We start from the raw sequence: 6,758 nt of genomic DNA, 5'->3' as shown, positions 1-6,758 counted from the left end.
TATTTGGATCTCACAGCAATTACGGGCAATGCGTCGTGAAACGTTCGTCACGAACCTCGTGCGGTAAATAAACAGGCAACGAACCACAAGATCAGGTTTATAGAACAGATAAACTTTAAATTCGACACATTTAAAAAAAAACTTACATAAAATTATATAGACTAGTGCGGGCCCGTACGTACAAAAAAACAAAAAAAAACTTTCAAACCGCGTGCCGGAAACAAAAACCACACGGGCCGTTGTGACGTCAATCGTGACGTCATATCACCGTGTCCTGTCATTGGTTTGGTAAATAAATGGCCATAACTTGGGAATCACTTGTCCGATTAATATCAAACCTTGAAAAGGCACATCCACAGCGCCCCAGCAATATACCTGGCAAGTTTCAATTAGATCGGACCAGTGGTTGTCGAGAAACAGCGGTCACAGTCAGACACACACACACACACACACACACACACACACACACACACACACACACACACACACACACACACACACACACACACATTGCTGGAATTATAGATACAAGTGCGTGGCCATACGTGCAAAAAAAGAAGTGACGTCAATCGTGATGTCATAGCACCTTGTCCTCTCATTGGTTTGGTAAATAAATGGCCATATCTTGGGAATCACTTGTCCAATTAATATCAAACCTTGAAAAGGCACGTACTCAGGTCCCCAGCAATATACCTGGCAAGTTTCAATGAGATCGGACCAGCGGTTGTCGAGAAACGGCGGTCGCAGACACGCACACAGACAGACAGACAGACAGACAGACAGAGATTGCTGGAATTGTAGATAGATACATACACAAGCCAGTAGGCAACGAGGGATTCGCGAGGAAAGAAGCGCTGGATATGATGCTTTTCATTCTGACCGATCCACCGACGAAGATTCATTGCCAAGACGTATTGGTTCACATACAATTGTTCCTCTGCCTGGCAAGATTTTTCCTCTTGCGTATTTTGCCAACTGGCACTCCTCATAAAAAATGACGGTAAATAGACACCCTATTTTTGAAGGACTACCATTTGAAAAATAATTGGTTTGTTGGTTTGTGCTGTGGAGCCTCGCGTTGCACACACACACACACACACACACACACACACACACACACACACACACACACACACACACACACACACACGCACGCACGCATGCACAGACGGAAAACCCGATAAACTTCTCTCAATACTCTTGTTTGACCACACCTCCTGAGCCACACAATATTTTTCATGTCACACCCACTTTCCAAAAGCTACGCCCACTTTCCTACGCCACTCCCACTTTCCTACGCCACTCCCACTTTCCTACGCCACTCCCACTTTTTCATCAACCACGTCCACTTTCCCTAAGCTCCGCCCATTTCCCTAAGCCCCTCATAAAAATGACGGTAAATAGACACCCGATTTTTGAAGGATTACCATTTGAAAAATAAAACCTCAATTAAAAATCGGCTCAAATAAATTTTCTAAATATCTCGAAGTGTTTAATTCCAAAGTCTCGATTCTCTACATTCAAAACTGAAGGACAAGTATTGAAAATACTGTACGCGGTTTTTTGGCCGCTGCACAGCAACGGGTGGTTTCTAAGCAACGAAATTCAAACGCGCACCTTCCCAGACCATATGGCACTTGTTGGCAAAGTTTCATCTAAATTGGTTCGCTGGTTCGTGCTGTGGAGCCTCTCGTTGCAGACACACACACACACACACACACACACACACACACTCACACAGAAAACCCGACAATAAGGGATATCTAACATATATAGCGAATCCAAGATATATATATATATATATATATATATATATATATATATATATATATATATATATATATATATATATATATATATATATATATATATGTAGCATTGTAGCGGATCAGGGGTTCGAGGCTCAACACGATGGTAAGCATTCAGGTCCCTTTCAAACGCCCGGTCCTGAGGCTGCCAGGCACAGATAACAAAATGCACCTGCAGGTTGCTAAGCAACCACAAACGCAAAATGGCACTACCAATCCAAGCAGGGTTACACTACTTCGCGTGATACCTTACCTGTGGACAGCCGAGTCAATTTGGTTCTCATGACCTAAGCGCACACGAGGATTACCGCCGATGCGATACGGTGAGTGTGCGTTGGTCAACAAGAGCAAATTTGGTGGGGCAGAACTTCCCGGCTAAGCTAATTGTGCGGACCATGCTGGTTCAATGAAGAAAAGATGAAATGGGCTGGGTTCATTTAAAACAAAAGCAATTTATTACAGGTAACGAAAGTCATGTGGCACAGGAAAGGGTCGATTCACAGAATGTACAGCAGAATGTGTTATCAAGATTGTCACGAATGGCTCTCACTGCAGAATCACTCAGTCCCATCTCTCTTTGAATATTAATGCTGCGCTCACCTCGATCAAACCAATGTAAAACTTTTTATTTCACATCCAATGAATGAGACCTTCTTGACTTCTTCTTCATGTGATCATTATCTCCAATGCCACTTGTTACATGCCTTGCAGCCAAAGTTTCAGCCGCTGTGAATGAACGACTTGCTCAGAATGACAGAGCAGAAATGACTCGCTCACGATGATGGAGTAGGAACGACTCGCAAGGGATGATGGAGCAGGAATGACTTGTTCAGAATTATGGAGTAGGAACGACTCGCTCACGATGATGAAGTAGGAATGGCTCGCACGGGATGATGGAGCTGCAACGACTTGTTCAGAATGATGGAGTAGGGACAACTCGCTCACGATGATGGAGAAGGAACGGCTCGCACATGATGATGGAGTAGGAACGGCTCGCACGGGATGATGGAGCAGGAATGACTTGTTCAGAATGATGGAGCAGGAACAACTCACTCACGATGATGAAGTAGGAATGACTCACAAGGGATGATGGAGTAGGAACAGCTCGCACGGGATGATGGAGCAGGAGCAACTTGTTCAGAATGATGGAGTAGGAATGACTCGCACAGGAAGATGGAGCACGAATGACTCACTAAGGATGACGGAGCACGAACGACTCGCTCAGAATGACGGAGCAAGAACAACCCACTCACGATGATGGAGCACGAACGACTTGCTCAGAATGACGGAGAAGGAATGACTTGCACAGGATGATGGAGCACTAATGACTCACTTAGAATGACAGAGCACAAACTACCTGCTCAGAATGACAGAGCAGGAATGACTTGCTCAGGATGACGGAGCATGAACAACTCGCTCAGAATGACTCACTCAGAATGGAGGAGCAGGAATGAATCGCTCAAATGATGGAACAGGAATGACTAAGAATTATGAAGAATGAACGACTCGTACAGGATTACGGAGCATGAACAACTCGCTCAGAATGATTTAGCACGGCAAAAGCGTCCGCTGTGAGTGAACTATTTGCTCAGAATGATGTAGCGCCGTGGTGGTGGCTGTTGGTGTTGTTGAATTAAACCCACACTATCGTGAAAATGTGTTATCAGAACACATGTTATACGAGGGTCGCCCATACTAGCTTTATAAATAAATAAATGTATTGTATGTTTTTTGTGGGCCCCCTGGAATTTGGGCCTTGAAAAATGCCCCGTTGGTCCTTTCCTAAATCCGGCCCCAGCAATGAACAAATTCTGGTACATACTGGGTGATGAAGGCTGTAGTGAAGTTTCATCAAAATCATGTGTGTAGTTTCGGAGAAGAAGTTGAAAATGGTTGTGGACGGATGGACGACGCATCATCCCAAAAGCTCCCCAGAACTACGTTCCAGGTGAGCTAACTAGAACAGCACTTGGTAGAGTGCTTACTGCTCTCTGCTAGACCGAACAGTTTACATTTTATATCCCACTGGCAGTTCGGATCTCAATCCGGACCTGAACCAAAATTGAATCGGCTTGTTCTTGTCATCGAACCAACTCATCCACAACTTTTTGAGATATCATGCAATATCGTTTTTATCCCCATCTCTCAATGGTAAAGAATCACATAAAAATTAAATAACTCTCGTAACTGGAATCAGATCCGGATCTTCACCAAAAATCGAAACAATCTGTACTTGTCACACACCCAAACTCTGCACCAAGTTTCGTCCGAATCCATCCATAACTTTTTGAGTTATCCTGCTCACAGACCACAGACAAACACCATAGATGACAAGTGACCCAGATTTTCCGAGTTTGACCTGTTTTGTTTATGAAAACCCGCAGACCCGTTTAAATGTGGTAAAAACCCATATTGGATGGAAAGTACGATCAATTTTAAAAATGTAATGTTTTACTTTCATTCCACTCGCAAGGATTGGCACATAGACTGATAGATCTGAAGTCGATCTGCAAGGTGTCACTCCAGTCTCTCGTGTCTCGTCCATTGTCTGTATGACGCCATGAGCTTTCCCTCACTGAAAGCCACGTAGACATCCTCCAGGATTCTGCACACAGTATCACGTCCCTTCCGATCACGTTGACTATATTGCCGTCACCATGAATCAATCGATCTGTGCTTTCCAAATCACTCCTCACAGTAATGCCAAAGAGGAAAATATTGTTACGGCCAAGGGTACCGAGTGTATTATGAGGGGGTTAATCCTCGTTTCTCCTCGGAAGAGCCGGACCTGGGGCCACCGCTCACAATTAACTTTGTGCGGTGGGTTGCTTAACAACCACGAATGCCAATCAGTTAACCACGAGTTCCAGTGTTCACCGTCTAATTTTGCCGTTTAACTAGAGGTCACATGGCTTCCTGACCGGGGAACGCGCCCTCGGCGATGCACCAATCTTACCTTGATTTGATTTTAAGTAGGGCGGCCGAGCATTTACCGCTGGTGCACGCCGACTATTATTGGTCAAGTCATCTGGTAATTACCTCCCAGTCTATCTAGGTTTGGACAATGCTGGATCAATGGAAGGAAAAGACAAGCACGGACAAGCGGGAACGTCAACAAGGAATTTATTATGAAGAAAAATAAATAAACAAAATAACTTTTTATTTCCTTGTGGTGTCAAGTCAACTAACAGATGAATTCAAATCAATCAAAATAATCTCAAACAAATGAAGAATTCAGTAGGCATTCATAGAAATAGACAAAGAGCAGATACTTATCTCGATGCTTTACTTAACAATTAAACACAAGACAAGGGTACCCAGTAGATCAATCGGGGGGGGGGGGGGGGGAAGAGAAATCCGGTCTCGGCTTACCAAGGCAGAAGTCGTCGTGCGTCAAATAAAATAACCCAAAATGTGTGAGCGTGCCTTAGTCCGTGCCAGTGCCCTTCCTCGCCATGCACCCACCCACAAACAGGCTGAAACACCAATCGACATCACGTTGTCACCCCCAGAAACCAGGGATGCCAAGAATCAGGTACGTCAAGAGCAGGTACCGAGCAGAACGAGCAGGAACGATTTAACCGTCACCATCTGTTACCACTGTCACCAGCAGTCAGGTGCTGAAAGGAACCATCACCAGCTGTCAGGAACTGTCACTGTCACCAACTCTCAGGAGCTGTAAGGAAAGCGGTCCTCCCGTTCTTTTTGATCAGTTCCACCTGATCAAGTGATCATTGTGGGCGGAGCCTCAAGCAGACTTCAGCCAAATCCACCGTGCCTATTGGCACATCGCTGCACGTGACCTCCAACCATCAATCTCGCGATCATCCCTTCCTCGTTCAACCTGACATGAACAAGAGCCAGCCAGCATCCATAGAGCGACCAAATGGAGCATCAAACGTCGATGGAAAAAGGTGGACGTCAACATCGGTGAAAGAGAGGTTGATGTCGAACGTCAAAGAAAGAGAGGTGGGTGAGGTAAATGATCCACAGATGTATTTGACCGTCACAATAACTGCTCAGGAAAAGCCCGCAGTGTGCTTAATCAAATGTCTTGCAAGTTCAAATATAAATAAGTCATCCACCTCCAAACCAATGTGTCCTGATGGAAAGGGGATAGGCGAGCCTCCGTTGGGCTCATGGCTATCTCACGTGCATGAATGTGTCGTAAAGAGGAAAAGGCCATCCCATAAAAAAGGGAATCTGTTCTATAACCTTCTCCAATGCATCGAATAGTTAGAATCCCACCAGACAAAGGGATGAGTCTATTCTGGACATGCATCTATGGAAATAACTGTCTGAGGACCTGGATGTTGTGTGCATTAGTCAGATCAGATTCTGAAATCCATAACATAACCCACCTGATATTATTTCAATTGCTCAACAGGGGCTCAAACTCAAGACCCTATGATCTTAAGCTCGCCATCCTAGCCGTTAAGCCAACACCAGGCTTGTTTCGTTGATGAGAAGGGAAGACAGGGAGTCATGATTTGGCCTTCTGTTGACAGTCGTTCAGCACACACTTGTCCTACCTCACAGTAATGCCGAAGAGGAAAATATATTTTCACGAGGTCGCAAGAAGAAGGTCAATTACCGGGGACGGTCGTCAAATGAGGTCACGTGATCTCCTCACATGCAAAACCATCTCCTGGAAAACCAGTTTGATCCTCCGAGAGATCTAGTCAGAAAGGCCAAGGAAGCCTGTGGTGAATACAATGCCGAGCACAGTCACGTGAAGAGACTCGTCCGTCAGGTCGTTGCCGTGTCAGTTTGATTGATCTCTGCTCGTTTGGTGCTCCACGATCGTCGAGATGAGTCTTCACTCCGACTGTAACAGAAAGTGAACATTTGAGATGAGTTCTAAACAGCTGCAAGACCACCTCATCAATAAATGACTATCTCGGGATTCTGGTGTATTTTGTGTCACTGACAACGTCTCACATAACGTTT

General features: G+C 45.0%; 1 long non-coding RNA gene across 1 annotated transcript in view; it reads right to left on the bottom strand.

Annotated features, from left to right (window-relative positions):
* Window positions 1-4,915: 4,915 nt before the first annotated feature.
* The window catches only part of LOC147026723 (uncharacterized), a 60,337-nt gene continuing 58,494 nt past the window's right edge, over window positions 4,916-6,758 (bottom strand). The window contains exon 5 of the long non-coding RNA XR_015058487.1: window positions 4,916-6,636. This is a non-coding gene — a long non-coding RNA (uncharacterized LOC147026723). The remainder of the gene's footprint in view (window positions 6,637-6,758) is intronic.

The sequence above is a fragment of the Eptatretus burgeri genome, chromosome 5 (assembly GCF_056783735.1).
Source record: "Eptatretus burgeri isolate ZD-2024b chromosome 5, Ebu_testis_v1, whole genome shotgun sequence".
NCBI classification, from domain to species: domain Eukaryota; kingdom Metazoa; phylum Chordata; class Myxini; order Myxiniformes; family Myxinidae; genus Eptatretus; species Eptatretus burgeri.
Note: the sequence above shows the minus strand (reverse complement) of the source record. Positions and strands in the feature narration are given on the sequence as shown.